At 41.8% G+C, this 20841-nt stretch overlaps 2 pseudogenes; one reads left to right on the top strand and one right to left on the bottom strand.

Annotated features, from left to right (window-relative positions):
- LOC141020631 (putative disease resistance protein RGA4) overlaps positions 1 to 20841 on the bottom strand; it is a 355307-nt pseudogene that overhangs the window by 17435 nt on the left and 317031 nt on the right.
- LOC109751676 (cysteine-rich receptor-like protein kinase 10) lies at positions 3164 to 6608 on the top strand (annotated as a pseudogene).

Below are 20841 nucleotides of genomic sequence, written 5' to 3'. Positions count from 1 at the left end.
ACATAATCTACCCGCCGAGGAAAAAAATCTATCAAATAATTCGTTTAAGTTCCGGCATGTAGTTGGTCTCTGCGTCAATTGATGCAACAGGTAATTTGGTTTATAAAATGTAACCGGGGAGCTCCCCCTTGTTACAAATCTTTTTTAAGTTTGTTTACAATTCATGGGTGCTTGAGTCAAGATGTTAAGTGGAAATCGTCGTTGCTGGTATATTTGTGGGTGATTGATGACGACATATTCATGTATTCCCAAATATTAAATCAGGAAGATGACAGAGACCACTTAAATAATCGATATTTGGTGAGTTTGAAACCATATACAAGCTACGTGTGGACTGAAAGCCTAACTGCCGGTGCGAAACAAGACATAGTAACTGACGGTGATTAAACAATCGATGCTAAGATCGGGGTTTTCCACTGTTTTAAAAATAAAGTTGAAAAAGGGCCTGATCTAGGTAACTAGCAGTGAATCGCAACTATATAATTGCACTGAGTTGATCATCTGGCGGAAGAACAACAAGAAGCAGTCTAGCTAGTCAGGTTTGTTGAGCATCGTGATTATTTAAGAATTATAGGATAGAGTAGAATTTATTATATCTTGTCTTGTACTCCAAGAAGATCATGTACTCATATATTTATGCCCACAAGGCTCAAGCAATAAACATCAATTCCACCAAACACATCTCTATTCTTATACATGGTATCGGCCTAATCCCGATCCAAAACCCTAGCCATCGCCGTTGCACCCACGGGTGCAGATGCACCCGAGAGCCAAAACACCACTTCACACTGAGTTGATTATCTGAGAAGAAAAAACAAGCAACTATCTAGGGATTTGGAAAAAACATATAAGGTCACAACACATTGCCACCTCATCAATTATTTTCTTTTTTCTCATTTTTCAATTGCGTGCTCCACCCAACTAGCATCTTTAATGCAAACTTGCCACCTCAACATGCAACTATGCATGTATGGCAAAAGGTCCACCTCAATATACAACCATGCATGGGAAAATGTATGGGTCTGTCTAGGACACATCTAGATGTGACATAGTTATGTCACATCTAAGCTGATGTCAACTCTGTTTGCGGTCTATTTTCTTGTCCTAGTTTTTTCTGTTTCTTGTTGCTGCATTATATGTTTGTGGGAGCTTAGATGTGGCATCCTTAAAAAATATCTAGATGTGAATTAGACAAACTGAAAATGTATATCATACTACTTATATTAGATAAATATTTTGCACTATACAATAATTATATTAGCTTGGAATGTTATTAATACAAATATTTATGCTCCATACAACCAATCTCATCAGAATATAGTGCCACCTATTCCCACGGCAACGTGTGAGATATCATCTAGTATACCTAAATAGTTGATCCCCATTATGTCTAATTATCACAACATGCAGCTTTCCATCTCAGCAAGTGTGTCGTTTAGAGGGATGGTACCCAGCTCAAACTAACTTTTAGGAGGATTTTGACGATTGGCTCGTGGAGCTATGGTATTAACTGCTTGATATTGCCCGTAGCATTACTTTTATCTGATGACACAGACTCGCTGATTTGGCAGCTGGTGAACAATGGTAGATGCTCCACTAGCTCCCGTATCATATAATCAATTTCAGGGGAGTGCAGCCAACACACATCTTGAAGTCTGGAAGCTCAAAGTTCCCCCTAAAATTCATATTTTTCTTTGGCTGTTCTCACATAATAAACTTATGACCAGAGATAATCTTAGAAAAAGGCATATACTCAAACATCTGGAATGTGTTTTTGCTGTGAACAGGAAACCACACAACATCTTTGTTTTGACTGTGTGGTGGCCATAGTAATCTGGCGTGTCATCAGGGAACTCTTTTGGTCTCCAGTAGGTTACGATTCTATTTCAGTTGCTAGGAACTGGTTTGCAAATAATAGGTTCTCTGGTTCAAACACTGTTTGCTCTGTTGTGTTGTTGAATATTTGGAAATTTAGAAACTCCATGATATTTAATAATTTCCAGTGGATTTCTGTCAAACTGGTGCGGTGGAACATCTTGTGAACTATCACGTACATCTTGAGAACCATCACGTACTGGTTAGTTCTGTCACAGGACCAAATCAAACAGAATCTGAAGGAGTTATCTGTCTTCCTGTCAGAATACCTGAGGAAGCCTCTGTTGATTTCTCAATGCTGAATCTAACTACACCTGGTTGTTGCCTGCGTGCACTTTGAATCGGGATGTAAATCTGGTCTAAAACCTTCCCTAGTTGGTGGTACTGCATTACCTAGTTGTTTCCCTTCTATGGCCTTTAGTAGTAGTTTTCTTATCATGGGTGTTTGAGTCATACTCCCTCCGTTCCAAAATAGATGACTCAACTTTGTACTAACTTTACATCTAAAGTTAGTACAAAGTTGAGTCATCTATTTTGGAACGAAGGGAGTATGTGTTAAGTGGAAATCGTTGTTGATGGTGTATTTGTGGGTTACCGATGACACGACATTCATGTATTCCCACAGATGAAATCAGGACGATGACAGAGACCACTTAAACAATCGACATTTGGTGAGTCTCAAACCATATAGGTCTACAAGGTACGTGTGGACTGAAAGCCCGACTGCCGGTGCAAAACAAGACATAGTAATTCACGGTGATTAAACAATCGATGCTAAGATCAGGGTTTTCCACTCTCTTTTTTTAGAAAAGGAGCTGAAAAAGGGCCCGGTCTAAGTAACTGACGGTGAATTGCCAATATATAATGGCACTAAGTTGATCATCTGGAAAGAAGAACGAGAAGCAGTCTAGCTAGTCAGGTTAACTTGAAAAACACATATACTTAGTGAGACTGGAATCACATATAAGGTATCTGTTGACTGAAAACAACTGGCCGGCCGGTGCGAATCAACTGAAATAACAAGACCCAGTCTGCATTAATCGAAGCAAAGGATTCTAGTCCAAGTAACTGACAGTGAATTGCAAATATATAAGGGCACTGAGTTCGAACATCCAATTCGGTGCTGAGGCCGAGAATTATATATTCTCTTTTTCAAGAACTAAAAGCTGAAAAAAGGATTCCAGTCCAAGTAACTGACGGTGAACTGCAAATATATAAAGGAACTAAGTTGATATAATCTTGCAGAAGAAAAACAAGAAGCAGTCTAGCCAGTCGGGCTAGCCTAGCCATGGCCACCGTCGGCGTCGTCCTCCTGCTCCTCGTACTCACACGGTTCCTCGCGGCTGCCGATGTGTTCTGCGACAACCTTAAGACCGTCTTGGTCACCCTCCCAAATAACACCTCCTCCTCCCCGGTACGCTTCGCCACTGCCGCCTTCGGCCAAGCCCCCGACATCGTCTACGCATTCGCGCTATGCCGCGGCGACATCGTCGGCGTCGTCTTCAACGAGTCCTACTGCCGCGAGTGCGTCCGCAACATGACTGACAAGGTGCTGAACGCTGCGCCGCGGGAGCAGTGCTACAAGGACACCTACCACGACTACGGCGACCGCTGTATCCTCGTCTACTCCAGAGACGACATCATCGCGCCGCCGTCTGGCGAAAACGGCGGCGATGACACGCCAGCCGAGAGATGGAACGACAAGAACGTCACCGGCGATGTGGATGACGTCCGCCTCATCACCAGCCTCACCCGCGAGCTTCTGGTGCAGACGGTGGAGAAGGCGGCCAGCGCGGCGCCGCGGCGATTTGCCACCGGCATCATGGACAGCGGCACGACCTTCCCGATGGTGCGCTCCCTGGCACAGTGCAGACCAGACGCGTCCACCGTCGACTGCTTGGCGTGCCTGCGTCGTCTCCTCGGCGTGGTCAACGCCACCATGTCCCTACGCATGGGAGCACAGATCAACGCCATACGGTGTTATTTCAGGTACGAGGCGTATCGGTTCTATGGCGGTGAAGCAACGCTGCGCCTCACGCCACCGCCGGCGCCGTCGCTAGCCCCGACTCCGGCAAAACGCAAGAGTAAGTTCCCGTGGTTGCTAGTGATTTCTTCTTCTTCTTTTTTTTTTTGAAAAGGGGGAATGCCCCCGGCCTCTGCATCAGAGTGATGTATGCAGCCAGTAGCGAATCTAGAAAGAAAATGAAGGGTAGGCTCAAATCAACGGCGAGAAAACTAAGCTCTCTTTTGGAAAAAAATTAACCATGATGTCTTGTTGTCAAAATAAGCTCGGAATTTCCAAATTACTACTTAAAACATGCAGCATTAACTGGATTTTTTCTAGGATTTTTGAAAATATATATGAAATTTTGAATCAAAATTTGAATTTACCTTGCAAAATAACGTTCAGCGTGAGGAGTACGTGCATGCATACTCATTTTTGTACTCTTCTTTTTTCACAAATAAGTTGTATTGGACACTAAATTAGTTAATTGTACATGAACTAGTAATTACACAGTAGATGGATGCTGGGCATTCGTTTGTGGTGCATGTTCGCTGTGCATGTGTGGTGTTGTGTGTTTGCTCTCGATCGTAGATGTACCATTGAGCTGGGATGAATATATTGTTTCTTGGAGGGCAGGCTTGAGCCTGTTTAAGCCCGTCCAGTAGACTCGCCGCTGCATGCAGCCATTTTATTGGTGCAGGTTACTAGTGATTTCTGCCTACACGATCATATATACAAGAGATTATGAGTCAAAGCTAACATTATCACGTATGTACCCGGTTATTAATTACTGTATTTAATTGGTATGTTAGGGAGGAGTATGAGCAAACTGTGGGCAATTCCCATAGTTATACTTCTTCTAGCGGCAGCAGCATTTCTCTGCTTCATCTTTTGCTCCCGTCGGATTACAAGGAAAAGAAGAGGTATTATATAGTTATTACTTACTGAAACAATTTCCATTGCGCTATTGTTTAAATTAGTTCCAATTAATGTCAATGTTAATTAGATGCTCCGCACATAGCATCTATCATTACTTCAAGAGAGATTACACCTGCTCTCAACCACATATGTACTATTAAAACTCAGGTAAAGCGGGAGAGGAACAACTAGTTTGGCAAGGGAAGAATTCAGAGTTCTCCATGTTTGAGTTTGAACAGGTACTAGTGGCCACAAATAACTTTTCAGAAGAAAACAAACTTGGACAATGTGGCTTTGGCACTGTCTACAAGGTAAATTATATATATTTGCCAAATTAATAACATGATTGCATAAATTAGAATTATTATTATATGACTGACACATATAATTGATGAGGCCGAGGCAACGTTCCTGTGACCAACCTAACTGATAATTCGTAACTGGGAGTGGTGTACTACAGTGTATACTAGAAACAGACTAACATTTTGAATATATTTTTTCCCAGGGCCAGTTACCCGAGGGATCAGAGATAGCACTTAAGAGACTTGCTCCACATTCGGGTCAAGGTTTCACAGAGTTCAAAAATGAAGTCCAGCTCATAGCCAAACTCAAGCATAAGAATTTGTTATTAGGCTCTTAGGTTGTTGCTCTCATGAAGAGGAGAAGATATTGGTCTATGAATATTTGCCAAACACAAGCTTGGACTCGTTCATCTTTGGTATGCATTTTGAGTTTTTTTTTAATTTAGTTTAAATATTGTTTCTTCACTCATGAAAATGACTAAAAATTGCAATTTTGTTTTTGTCTGCCCCCATGATTATAGTTCCATTCCCTAGCTAACTGAGATGCATTTGGATTTCTTAGTTCCATTCCATAGTACAACTTTTGGTCATTTTCATATCTTTTTTCCCTTGTTATACTAATATCTAAATGATTCGCAGATGAAAATAAAAGAGCTTTGCTAGATTGGTCCACACTTGTAGCAATAATTCAAGGAATAGCTCATGGACTTCTTTACCTACATAAGCACTCCCAATTGCGCGTCGTACATCGAGATCTTAAACCGAGCAACATTCTCTTGGATAGCGAAATGAAGCCGAAAATTTCGGATTTCGGGCTAGCAAAAATATTCAACTCAAATGGCAGTGAACAAAACACTACAAGAAGAGTGTTTGGTACATAGTAAGTTCCATAGGAATAAATCTACCCATGAATATTTATAATAAAATTCAACTATATACAATAACTCTTCATATGTATCATATAACATTTTAGCGGCTACATGCCCCCTGAGTATGCTTCGGAAGGCATCTTCTCTATTAAATCCGACGTCTTCAGCTTTGGTGTTATTATTTTTGAGATCATTAGTGGAAAGCGAAATTCTGGTGGCCGACAATGTGGAGATTTCATCAATCTCCTTGGATATGTGAGCAAACAAACACAAACTTAATCATGTCATATTTTTATTCGATATATAACATTCATTATGTGATGAATTTGCAAATAGGCATGGCAATTATGGAAAGAGGGAAGATGGATTGATCTCGCTGATGCATCATTGGTTACTAAGAGTAACCCGATAGAGATGATGAGATGCATTAACATAGCATTATTGTGTGTACAAGATAATGCATCTGATCGACCAACCACGGCAGATGTTGTTGCGATGCTAAGCAATGAGAGAATGATCATGGCCGAGCCTAAACAACCAGCATATTTCAATGTAAGGGTGGAAAATCACGGGACATCTTGTGCTCCCGAGTCATGCAGCATTAATGATATTACCATATCGGTCACAGTTCCTAAATAGTATTTTCTTATGTCATGTGGTTTTCATTGTCCCATTTTAGTATGCACTATACCATAATTGTTGTATAATGATTAAGTTTAAGTGGTGTTAATAATGTGACATTATATCCTACCAAATGAAGAAAAGGAGGGTTTCGAGTTGGAGAATAGAATTAGTTATTTTTTATTTTACATTTGTTTTCTTACTTCCTTTTTGCATTTTTTACCATGATTTAGTTGTTTGCATAGTAATTTTGTAACTCTTTTCATGGTGCACGTACAAAAACAAATAACAATTATGAATGGTGTGAGTGAATGTTGTGCTTCTAAACAATGATTATTTTATCCATAAATTTCAATTGTGTAAACAAAACAATTATCAAGACTCCAACCTATTAAGAGGAAATTACAAGTGACCCGCCCCCCCTAATAAGTTATGCCTTGGTTGATGTAGAAATAAAGAGATGTGATGCTAACTTAATGCAATACCGGGGGTTTCCTGTAATTTTGTTTAATCATGTTTGTAACACAATTGGTCGCACTTATGGAATTTGTTGGAAAAGTATCACCACTAACGGACAATCCTTTTATTTCCAACAAATTCTTTACATAACTATTTGCTTGCCAACCAAACCTTGTGTTACAGATGACAATAAGCAAAAGTACATGATGTTTTAGTGTGTAACAGCTCTCTAGATTCTTTCGTGTTATAATTACTATACCGTGATAATTACTTGTTCATTACATTCATCATGGCATTATTTGCGTTGCATCGACAGTGCATTGTGTTGGAAATATGCCCTAGAGGCAATAATATTGTATTATTACATTTTCAAGTTCATAAATTAAAATTATATCTATGCTATAACTGCTATGATCCTGAAATATGCGGTTCAGTGGAAACTCATATGCACGTGTGGAGTGATAAACGGTAAAATTTAATTCTTAGTCCCGCCTCTAAAATTAGCTCAAGTGTTGCTAGTGATAACGTTTTCCTGATTTTAAGATATCGTTAATTGTAATAATAGTCATAAAACAACTTTGAGAATATGGCGTTAGAAAAATGATCGTATTGAATCGACCCAAACTTGTTTTTTTTATAATTTGAGATACAATCGTTAGAAGTCAATTATTATAACACAGAGTGTTAATGTGTGATTTAGTTTCTTAGACCACGAGAGTATCGTAGTCAGTACGACAAACTTTGGGTTGCTCAAACATTATTTGTAACACGGTGATCATAACGACAACTTACATGTTCATCGAAAAGTTTGACAAGGGGCTTGATGAGACCAATTTATGTGCTAATTTTGCTAGACATTTTGTGCCTACACGGTAGGCTTTGTGGAATTTTACGACGTTAGCGCACCTCTTTTTGTTGATAATCTCTTAGGTAATGTTTTTTTGACTACTTAGCACAACATGGAGAAAATTCTCAGAAATAACAATGAAATCACATACTTCAAGTAATAATCACCTACCGTAAAAGAATCAAGCAATGAGGCCAAAGGAGGAATCATCACCGCGTCTCCAGACCGAAAGACGCCATTCCATATGACCGTGCCCGCTCGCATGAGCGGCCATATGAGGTTTCAGTGCCGCCGCCTGATCAACTACTTCTAGCCCGTGAATTAGAGGATCAGACGCCGAGAGCCTGCTTGCACAAGATCGATCAGCTGACGTGAATGCAGGCAAGGACTGTGCGTGGACCGATCCACACTTATAATCTAGCTGAATCACTAAGCTGTATGGGACTTATAAACAGTCCATCTAGTGCTGGTGCCTCCCCCCGCTCAGGCCAAGCCCTTCCCTGCTGCACGCGCCGCCGGCGTGGTGAAACAAGGCATCAGATAAGAGACACGGGATGGAGGAATGCGCAGGCATCTGGCCGGCGTTCCCTGTGATTTGGGTGGGGATCTCTCTCGAAGAGGAAGAGGTCATGTTCGGTGTTCTCCTTTTTTTCTGACAATTATTTTTCTTTATGTAGGCTCACTAGTTTCAGCCCACGAAACAAAGTGAAGGCCCAATGAAACCGTCTCCTGTTTTCTTTGCCTCTGGGTCCACCAGATGCAGCACTAACCGCCAAAGCATCTGAGTGCTTTAGAGTGAACATGATTCCAAAAAGGACAAAATGACAATTAAATTAATTTACAACAGTAATGACAAATATAAGGATACCTGGAATCAGTTGACTAACTTGGAAAACTGCAAACCTTATTAGTATGCCTGATGGCAAAATTGGATTGGAATTGAGATGGCTCTGCTCCTGTCTGCCCCAGTCCTACAACCTTGGTTGCTGTAAGGACATTTTTATCCCTTAGTTGTTTTGATGATTGATGACAATGCTTTTGTGGACTAATCGTGTGCATTGAGTATTTCAGACATATCATGACTAGGCACAAGACGATTTGGTGTCCCTCGAAGACTATTGAAGACGACGTTTCTCTACGTTTCTTTTCGGTGGATTTGAGTCGTAGGAAAGCAGTACTATTAAGAGGGGGTCCGCTTTGGAAAGGTTTTGGTGGAATCATCACGTACACGTCTATTCCTTTTGCACCATCTTTCCTTTGGCCCTTTGGAGCGTCCTCCGTCTTTCCTTGTCTATGCAAAATGTCGTGTTGCTGAACTGGGGCATGCAGTAGTACTGCTCCTCGGAGTGGTAGTACCGCAGGCCCTTGCGGTAGTACCGGCCTCTGGCGCGGTAGTACCGCAAGTGCCCACGGTAGTACCGCATCCTTGGAGCTGTAGTACTATGGCCTCAGGCCAGGCGCTGCTGCGTTTGCGGTACTAGGGGCGGATGTAATTTTTTACATCCGCGCCCCGCGCGGTAGTACCGCTCTTGGCTTGCTGTACTATCGTGTCGGATTTTTGCATAGATCCCAACTCAGCGGAAGTTGCCACGGATGTATTTTGATATGTCCATGCCTTCCCAAATCTAGTCAAACCCTGCCTTGCGGTAGTACCGCAAGGGGGAGCGGTAGTACCGCGCCAGTGGTTCTACCGCCCTCTGCCGCATCCCTTCTGGGCTAGTTCAGATACTGCTGCATGGGCGGTACTACCGCAGTGCCTTGCGGTAGTACCGTGTGCCCTTGCGGTAGTACCGCGCCCCCGGCGCGGTAGTACCGTGCTTCGCAGGCTGAGTTGGTGGATAACGGTTGGATTTGTTCTTTTACTATATAAGGTGTGTCTTCTTCTCCGAGTTGACTACCTCTTCCATCCCTAAACTCCATTGTTTCTCCAAGCTCCATTTTCGCCCGATCTCTCTCCCTAGCCAATCAAACTTGTTGATTTTCTAGGGATGGGTTGAGAAGGCCCCGATCTACACTTCCACCAAGAGAAATTTGATTCCCCCCACTAATCCCTTGCAGATCTTGTTACTCTTGGGTGTTTGAGCACCCTAGATGGTTGAGGTCACCGCGGAGCCATATTCCATTGTGGTGAAGCTTCGTGGTGTCGTTTGGAGCCTCCAATTAAGTTGTGGAGATTGCCCCAACCTTGTTTGTAAAGGTCCGGTCGCCGCCTCCAAGGGCACCAATAATGGAATCACGGCATCTCGCATTGTGTGAGGGCGTGAGGAGACTATGGTAGCCCTAGTGGCTTCTTGGGGAGCATTGTGCCTCCACACCGCTCCAACGGAGACGTACTTCCTTCAAAAGGAAGGAACTTCGGTAACACATCCTTGTCTTCACCGGGTCCACTCTTGGTTATCTCGTGCCTTTACTTGTGCAAGCTTATTTGTGTCATATCCCTTGCTTGCTTGTGTGCTTGTTGTTGTTGCATCATATAGGTTGCTCACCTAGTTGCATATCTAGACAACCTACTTTGATGCAAAGTTTAAATTGGTAAAGAAAAGCTAAAAATTGTTAGTTGCCTATTCACCCCCCCTCTAGTCAACTATATTGATCCTTTCAATTGGTATCAGAGCCTCGTCTCTTTATTAAGGACTTTACCGTCCGAAGAGTATGGTTGACACCGTAGACAGTGGTGAGGAGCACTCCGGTGTCAATCCAATCTCGTCTACGGCCGATGGGGGAACCATGGTCTCTCGTGAGGAATTCAATGTGGCTTTGGACACATTGAAAACCTCCATGACGACCGAGGTTGAAAGCATGTTTTACAAATTCTTAGAAGGGCTTAAATTATCCACCGCACCGATGAAAGTGGGTGATCCCACTAACAAGGTGACGGATGCTAACTCCGACAAGGGGGGAGCTACTAGTGAAAAGGCCCCTTCTTCTAGTGGTAAAAATGTCAACGACATCTTTGCCCATGTGGAACCTCCGCTTACTTATGGTGGACCGATTCCTTCCACTCATTTGAATCATGCCGGTCCTCCCCCTAAGATTGTGAAAAATGAAGATTTTGATTCTTGGGTTTATCGCTTTAAGCGTCATTTAAACCATGTTAATACTAATCTTTGGAGAATCATTGAAGAAGGTTTTTATCCGCATGACCGAAGCAACTTCACCCCTAGAGAAGCCGCGGATAATCAATTCAATGAGAATGCTCCCTTCATCATCCAAGATGCTATTCCACCCGATGATCTTGCTCATCTCCGGCCCTTCACCATGGCCAAGGATGCTTGGCGCCATATTGTTTCCCTCTACAGGGGAAGCGCAAGCATTCAATGCTCCAACTATGAAGTGGTGCAAGACGAAGCCGATGAGTTTGCAATGAAAGAAGATGAAGAACCTCGTGAGCTTTATCGGAGATTAACTACACTCGCGGTCTCACTCCGAGATCATGGGAGCAAGGATACAGATGACAATTGGATCAAGCGCAAATTCCTCAAGGCCATGATGCCTTACCACAAGGCCATGTCCTCCGTCATTCGTCAAAGGCCGGACTTCCACACCTTGTCCTCAAGTGAAGTGTTGGATGAGTTTGTGGCTATGAGCATCTTGGACAAGACCGCCGACAATGCGGTGTTACGTTCTCAAAGAGCAAATAAGCCCAACCTTGCCTTGAAGTCCAAGGTTAGTGTGGAAGAAGAGGACGAAGAGGAAGAAGAGGAGAGCAACCCCGAAGATACGAAGTATGCTTATCATGAACACATGTCTCTTGCTTCAAGGCAATTTTGGAGCAAGAAGAACACAAGGCCCAACTTCAACAAGAACAACTCAAGTGGCACGAAGGTCAAGCAACGAGTGAGGACTTGCTATAATTGTGGCAATGTGAGCCATTTTGTTGCGGAATGTCCTTATGAGAAGAGGGAAGACAATGGTGGCAAGCTCATCCGAAAGGACAAGGCCAAGTCTTTCCCCAACAAGAGCAACTTCACCAAGAAGACTCCTCCCAAGGGGTTGGTGGCACAGAGTACCATGAGGATGATGATGATGATGAAGACAGTGAGTCGGTTTCCATGGCCTCTGTTGCCATTGCGACAACTCCACGGGTGTCTCTCTTCGACTCACCCAATGAGAACATCACCGCCAAGTGCCTCATGGCTAAAGCCACCAACAAGGTAACCCCCAACATCAAAACTACCATCATCAATAATCCTTCTTTGACGGATTGCATTGATGAACATGAGGGGTATAATGTGGAGGAGAATGAGTTTGAGTCTTTTATGAGTAAACTCAAGGGTAAATCGAAGAAGCACTTCGTTGCTCTCTTGGAACAACTTGGTGAAGCCAATGACATGATCGAGGCTCACGAAGATACCATCTCTAAGATGGAGGGGCATAGTCGTGACTATGCCGATGAGATTTTGAATCTTTCCAATGCTCTTGAGGAAGAGCGAGGTCTTCGTTTGGCTCTTGAGGAGTCATACAACGATGACCATGCTAAATTAAAGAAAGATCTTGATCATGCACTTGTTGTATCTCGTGTGCTAAACTCCGAGAAGGCCAAGCTTGGGGTTGATCTTGCTAGACTCAAGGAGGAGTTTGATATACTTGACAAGGCTCACAAGGCCTTGAAAGGTGTTCATGCATAACCTCAAGGAGTCTCATGATCAACTCCAAGAGAAGCTAACCAAGGAGAAAGCCACTTTTCCTCACATGATTTTAATTGATAATGCAAATGCTACTAACCAATGTTGTGAGCATGTGCATCTTGTTGAGGAGAACGCAAAGTTGAAGAAGCAACTTGAGAAAGGCCTTGTGTCGTGCATACAAGGTGAGAAGAACCTCAACAACCTTTTGAGTAATCAAAAGGAAGTTGTGGCCAAGGAAGGGATTGGGTTCGCACCCGTGTCCAAGAACAAGAAGAAGAATGACAAGACCAAACGACCTCCTCCTCTCAAGCAAAATTTTGTGAAGGAGGGAGAGGGTGCTTCCAAGGAGAATAAGAACAATGTGAAGGGTGGTGGTGTCAAGAAGGGCAATGCCACCCCTTCCAACAAAGCCGACGACTTTAACCCTTCTTATGTGTTGTGCCGTGCTAGTGATGGGCATGTTTATGCCAAATTTGTTGGTTCTCCTTATGAGTACATTGAATGGTCTATTTGGGTTCCTAAGACCCTTGTCACTAACATCAAAGGACCCATTACAAAATGGGTACCTAAAACCAAGCATTGATCTCTTGTAGGTATTTGCTTCCGGTGGGGGATCATGGTTGCTCGATAGTGGAGCTACAAATCATATGAACAGAAGCAAGGACTTGGTGGTGGACGTGCACAAGATTCCATCTATGCCCACCAATGCCGAGTGGGGTGATGCCTCGTCCTCTAAGGTATTGGGACTCGGCAAGGTTGTCATTTCTCAGGATCTCACGATCGAGAAGGTCATGCTTGTTGAGTCCCTTGCATACAATTTAGTTTCTGTTCGTCAACTTGCGCTCATGGGCTTTGCCACTTGCCTTGATTTGTGGCTTACGACTTACTAGCCTTTTTCCTTAAAGCCTATATAGACAGACATAGACTGAGGGCATTCTGGGCATCCATGCTCCTGGCAATTGATACGTCTCCGTCGTATCTACTTTTCCAAACACTTTTGCCTTGTTTTGGACTCTAACTTGCATGATTTGAATGGAACTAACCCGGACTGACGCTGTTTTCAGCAGACTTTCCATGGTGTTATTTATGTGCAGAAACAAAAGTTCTCGGAATGACCTGAAACTCCACGGAACATCTATTTGGAAAATAAGAAAAATACTGGAAGAAAAATCCATGTCAGGGGGCCCACACCCTGTCCACGAGGGTGGGGGGCGTGCCCCCTACCTCGTGGGCCCCCTGACGCTCCACCGACCTCAACTCCAACTCCATATATTCACTTTCGGGGAGAAAAAAAATCAGAGAGAAGGATTCATCGCGTTTTACGATACGGAGCCGCTGCTAAGCCCTAAAACCTCTCGGGAGGGCTGATCTGGAGTCCGTTCGGGGCTCCAGAGAGGGGGATTCGTCGCCGTCGTCATCATCAACCATCCTCCATCACCAATTTCATGATGCTCACCACCGTGCGTGAGTAATTCCATCGTAGGCTTGCTGGACGGTGATGGGTTGGATGAGATCTATCATGTAATCGAGTTAGTTTTGTTAGGGTTTGATCCCTAGTATCCACTATGTTCGGAGATTGATGTTGCTATGACTTTGCTATGCTTAATGCTTGTCACTAGGGCCCGAGTGCCATGATTTCAGATCTGAACCTATTATGTTTTCATGAATATATGTGAGTTCTTGATCCTATCTTGCAAGTCTATAGTCACCTACTATGTGTTATGATCTGGCAACCCCGAAGTGACAATAATCGGGACCACTCCCGGTGATGACCGTAGTTTGAGGAGTTCATGTATTCACTATGTGTTAATGCTTTGTTCCGGTTCTCTATTAAAAGGATGCCTTAATATCCCTTAGTTTCCATTAGGACCCCGCTGCCACGGGAGGGTAGGACAAAAGATGTCATGCAAGTTCTTTTCCATAAGCACGTATGACTATATTCGGAATACATGCCTACATTACATTGATGAATTGGAGCTGGTTCTGTGTCACCCTATGTTATGACTGTTACATGATGAACCGCATCCGGAATAATTCTCCATCACCGATCCAATGCCTACAAGCTTTTCACATATTGTTCTTTGCTTATTTACTTTTCCGTTGCTACTGTTACAATCACTACAAACCACCAAAAATATTACTTTTGCTACCGTTACTTTTGTTACCGTTAGCACTACTATCATATTACTTTGCTACTAAATACTTTGCTGCAGATACTAAGTTATCCAGGTGTGGTTGAATTGACAACTCAACTGCTAATACTTGAGAATATTCTTTGGCTCCCCTTGTGTCGAATCAATAAATTTGGGTTGAATACTCTACCCTCGAAAACTGTTGCGATCCCCTATACTTGTGGGTTATCAAGACTATTTTCTGGCGCCGTTGCCGGGGAGCATAGCTCTATTCTTTGAGTCACTTGGGATTTATATCTGCTGGTCACTATGAAGAACTTGAAAGACGCTAAAACAACAATTTATCCCTCAACTACGAGGGGAGGTAAGGAACTGCCATCTAGCTCTGCACTTGATTCACCTTCTGTTTTGAGTAAGCTTGCGACACCTAAACCTGCTTCTGCTATTCGTTCTGATATGTCGCATGTTATTGATGATGCCACTTCTGCTATGCATGATACTTATGATGAAACTACTTCTATGCTTGATACTACTGTGCCACTTAGTGAATTTCTTGATAAACAAATTGCTAGGGTTAGAGAGAAAGAAATTATTGAAACTGATTATATTGATGAAAGTGATGATGAAGACTTGCCTGTTATTCCTGAGGGTTATGTTTTTGAAAAAGAAGCTGCTTTAGCTATTTTAGCTTGCAAAGATAGATACGAGCTCAAGAGGTTATTAGCTAAATGGAAGCAGCAATCTCTTAATGCTAGAATGAAACATGACCCTGCTTTTGCTACTTCACCTATCTGTGTTACTGATAAGGATTATGAATTCTCTGTTGATCCTGATATAATTACTTTGGTTGAATCTGATCCTTTTCATGGCTATGAATCTGAAATTGTTGTGGCACATCTTACTAAATTAAATGATATAGCCACCCTGTTCACTAATGATGAGAAATCTCGCTACCTTTATATCCTTAAAATATTTCCGTTCTCATTAAAGGGTGATGCTAAGATATGGTTTAATTCTCTTGATCCTGGTTGTGTGCGTAGTCCCCAGGATATGATTTATTACTTCTCTGCTAAATATTTCCCTGCTCATAAGAAACAAGCTGCTTTGAGGGAAATATATAATTTTGTGCAAATTGAAGAAGAGAGTCTCCCACAAGATTGGGGGAGGCTTCTCAAGTTACTTAATGCTTTGCCTGATCATCCTCTCAAGAAAAATGAAATACTTGATATCTTTTATAATGGACTAACCGAAGCTTCCAAAGATTACCTGGATAGTTGTGTTGGTTCTGTTTTCAGGGAAAGAACACCAGATGAAGCTAAAATTCTATTGAATAATATGTTGACAAATGAAAATAATTGGACACTTCCTGAGCCAGCTCCTGAGCCGATTCTTGAGCCTATTCCTAAACCAACTCCGAAGAAGAGGGGTGTTTTATTTCTCAGTCCTGAAGATATGCAAGAGGCAAAGAAATCTATGAAAGAAAAAGGTATTAAAGCTGAAGATGTTAAGAATTTACCTCCTATTGAAGAAATACATGGTCTTAATTTACCGCCTGTTGAAGAAACATATGATCTTAATCCATTACCTATTGAAGAAACTCATGGTCTTGATAACCCGACACAGGTAGTAAAGGTAAATTCTCTCTATAGATTTGATGAAGGTGATATTCCTGACTATAAGTCTGCTAGACAATGCTTAGAAGCGTTTGATAATTTTATTGTCAAACAAGAAAACTTCAATGCTTATTTTGGTAGACAATTGAAATACAATTCCGATACGCTTGAACACTTGGGAGATTATATGTCTAGAGTTAAAGGTGAACTTAAACTCATTACTAAACATGCTTCTATGGTTACCACTCAAGTAGAACAAGTACTTAAAGCTCAAAATAATTCGCTCAATGAAATGAATAGTAAGAAAAATGATTATGCTGTTAGAGTGGCTACTAGAACTGGTAGAATGACTCAGGAACCTTTGTATACTGAAGGCCACCCTAAGAGAATTGAGGAAGATTCTCAGAGAAATAATATTGATGCACCTAGTCCTTCTAAAAAGAAGAAAAAGAAAAATGATAGGACTTTGCATGCTTCTAGTGAACCTATTGCTGAACCACCTGAGAATCCTAATGATATTTCTATTTCTGATGCTGAAACACAATCTGGTAATGAACATGAACCTAGTGAAAAGGTTAATGATGATGTTCATGATGATGCTCAACCTAGTAATGATAATGATGTAGAAATTGAACCTGCTGTTGATCTTGATAACCCACAATCAAAGAATCAACGTTATGATAAGAGAGACTTTGTTGCTAGGAAACATGGTAAAGAAAGGGAACCTTGGGTTCAGAAACCCATGCCTTTTCCTCCCAAACCATCCAAGAAAAAGGATGATGAGGATTTTGAGCGCTTTGCTGAAATGATTAGACCTATCTTTTTGCGTATGCGATTAACTGATATGCTCAAAATGAATCCTTATGCTAAGTATATGAAAGATATTGTTACTAACAAAAGAAAGATACCGGAAGCTGAAATTTCCACCATGCTTGCTAATTATACTTTTAAGGGTGGAATACCAAAGAAACTTGGAGATCCAGGAGTACCAACTATACCATGCTTCATTAAAAGATATTATGTTAAAACTGCTTTATGTGATCTTGGATCCGGTGTTAGTGTTATGCCTCTCTCTTTATATCATAGACTTGACTTGAATAAGTTGACACCTACTGAAATATCTTTGCAAATGGCTGATAAATCAACTGCTATACCTGTCAGTATTTGTGAGGATGTGCCTGTTGTGGTTGCATACGTTACTATTTTAACGGACTTTGTTATTCTTGATATTCCCGAGGACGATAGTATGTCTATTATTCTTGGAAGACCCTTTTTGAATACCACAGGAGCTGTTATTGATTGCAACAAAGGCAATGTCACTTTTCATGTTAATGGTAATGAGCATACGGTACACTTTCCGAGGAAACAACCTCAAGTCCACAATATCAATTCTATTGGAAAAATTCCATCGATTATTTTTGGAGGTTTTGAATTTCCTCTTCCTACTGTCAAGAAGAAATATGATATTCTTATTATAGGGGATGTGCATATCCCCGTTGAGGTAACATAGTGTTATTCAAAATTTCTCCGGTTCCATGTTATTCGGAATGAGTTTGTTAACAAGACTTGATCAACCTTGTTAGTGGATTCCTTTTGATGAGCATGAGATGGATGAAGTTAGAAGGCACAACCTTCTGTACCCTCTCTCTACTTTCTGTTATTTAGTTGAAATAAAGTAAAAATAGTATTTTCCTGTCTGTTTTCTGATTTATCTGTGCAATATAAAAATACCTCGAAAATAAAAGTTCTCCAAATGCCCTAAAAATGGAATATGATTTTTTCTGGAATATTTGAGAATATCTGGCACTGAGAACACAACAGGAGGGGCAAGCACCTAGCCACGAGGGTGGAGGGCGCACCCTACCCCCTGGGCGCGCCCCTGCCTTGTGGGCCCATGGTGGCTCCCCTCCACTTATTCCTGCACCCACACACTTATTCTTCCTCCCACAAACACCAATATCCAGCTCAAGCACGAGTTCTAGCTCATTTTGCTGTGATTTTCGATCTCCTTGCTCAAAGCACCTCTCACAAAACTGCTTGGGGAGATTGTTCCTTGGTATGTGACTCCTCCATTGGTCCAATTAGTTTTTGTTCTAGTGCTCTATTCATTGCAAATTTGTGCTGCCTAGGTGACCATGTTCTTGAGCTTGCATGTCAAATTTATATGGTTTCAAGTAGTTCTAATGCATGATATAGGCTCTAGGCACTTGTAGGAGTAGTTGCTATCAATTTTGTTGAGTTTGGTTTACTTTTATTTGAAGTTACTAAAAATTTCAGAAATTTTTCAGAGGAAGAAATATGCTTAGGAAAATGTTCCAAGGTGGTTCTTCAAGGAAGCAAGGACCCAGGCTTGCAATGCGTGATGCTGACGATGAGCCACCAAGGGACGCTCCAGTGCGGCCTTGTGAAGGGCCTTCAGAGAACTTTATGGATCGAGCGGGAATCAAGGAAGAATTTAACGCATATTTGGGTAACGCTGATCTTGTGAGCTTCGAGGCAGAGAAGTGCAGCCAATACCACTATCTCACTAGTTCATTTGTGAGGAGGTTTGAATTTTCATCTTCACGTAATTCCCCAACTGTCCTGTTTGATCTTTATGAAAAATCTTATACTATGGACTTAGAGGATTTTACCACTGCTTGCAAACTTCCACAATGGGGTAGTGCTAGTGAACCTCGCAAATCTGAATTTAGAAATTTTCTTGCTAGTATAACTGTGGGGGAATCTAGAGATATAGCACAAGCTACCATAGGGAGCATTCATTTTCCTGCTATACATTATTTTGCTCTCTTCATAGGTAGGTGCATAAATGATAAAGATGAAGCATGTCACATGTGTGTCCCTGATCTCAGTATTCTTAGGAGTGCTGTGTTAGGAGACAAATCTTATAATTTGGGAGCCATTGTTGCACGTAGGTTGTATCATAATAGATTTAATGGAGATTTCTTTGGAGGAATTTATGCAACCCGCTTAGCTGATTTTCTTGATGTGGACGTTCGTGAGGATGATATTGAGTTGCCTCCTACTTATTTAGACTATAATGCTATGGTCCACCACCAGTTTGTCGAGAGGAATGAATCACCTCTCCGGTATCGCTTAATCTTTGACAGATGTCATGCTGTCCGTATTACTCTCCCTGCTCCTGCCTTCTTTGATTATCAGGCAAAAGGAAGATATGTTATTACCAGAGAGGAGGCAGATGAGTACGAGAGGAGGGCGGAGGCAGCTCGCCGCCACGCTGCAGCTCAGGAGGCGATAGCCGCTGCATCTCAGTACGACCCCGGCTACAACTACGGATATCCGCGAGGCCATCCATGGTAATGAACCAACTTAGGCCAAAAGCCTAAGCTTGGGGGAGTACGTATTTCCCACCGACATTACATTTATGTTTACACACACTCATTGCTAGATGCCGGTGCTCATACTCTTTCACTGTAATATCCATGCTAGTTTATTTTCTTTTTCTTGCTTTCTTCTTGTGTGTTTGAAAAACCTTAAGAAAATCCAAAAAAAAATTAGTATAGCTTTTAGTTAGTTTACTTTCTTGCTGTAGTAGTAATAATTAAAAAGAAACCCCAAAAAGATTTCCTGTTCTTCCTTTTGCTTGTTGGGAGCTTTCCCGTGTAAATAGTTTTATTTCTTTTCTTTTCTTTGGGGGTCGATAGGATAAGACCATGATTAAATTGTTGAAGTGGCTCTTATATGCATTATTGTTGATTTAACCAATAGCCCATATTGCCTTGTCTTCTCCTGTTTATTGAATGCTCGTAGATTCCAGCTTAGTCCAATGCACGTGCACTCTTATTATTTTCACATCATTCGGTCGTGCAAGTGAAAGGAAATTATTATGATATATGATGGACCGACTGAGATGAGAAAAGCTGGTATGAACTCGATCTCTCTTGTTTTTGTAAATATGATTAGTTCATCGTTCCTGATTCAGCCTATTATGAATAAACATGTTTGTAATGACAATTAGAGATCATAGTTGCTTGTGACATGCTTGATTAGCTATGAGTTATAATGGTTCACCTTGCGTGCCAACATGCTATTAAAATGGTTGTGATGTGGTATAGTGGGGTGGTATCCTCCTTTGAATGATTTAAGTGACTCGACTTGGCGCATGTTCACACATGTAGTTGAAACAAATCAACATACCCTTCACGATATTTATGTTCATGGTGGATTATATCCTACTCATGCTTGCACTCAATGTTTATTAATTTTAATGCATGTTCATGACTGTTGTCGCTCTCTAGTTGGTTGCTTCCCAGTCTTTTGCTAGCCTTCACTTGTACTAAGCGGGAATACTGCTTGTGCATCCAATCCCTTAAACCCCAAAGTCATTCCATATGAGTCCACTATACCTTCCTATATGCGGTATCTACCTGCCGTTCCAAGTAAATTTGTATGTGCCAAACTCTAAACCTTCAAATAAACATTCTGTTGTGTATGCTCGAATAGCTCATGTATCAACTAGGGCTGCCCGTATCTTCCATGCTAGGCGGGTTATTCTCAAGAGGAGTGGACTCCGCTCCTCATTCACGAGAAAATGGCTGGTCGCCGGGATGC

This window comes from Aegilops tauschii, chromosome 2, assembly GCF_002575655.3.
Source record: "Aegilops tauschii subsp. strangulata cultivar AL8/78 chromosome 2, Aet v6.0, whole genome shotgun sequence".
Lineage (NCBI taxonomy): Eukaryota > Viridiplantae > Streptophyta > Magnoliopsida > Poales > Poaceae > Aegilops > Aegilops tauschii.
Note: the sequence above shows the minus strand (reverse complement) of the source record. Positions and strands in the feature narration are given on the sequence as shown.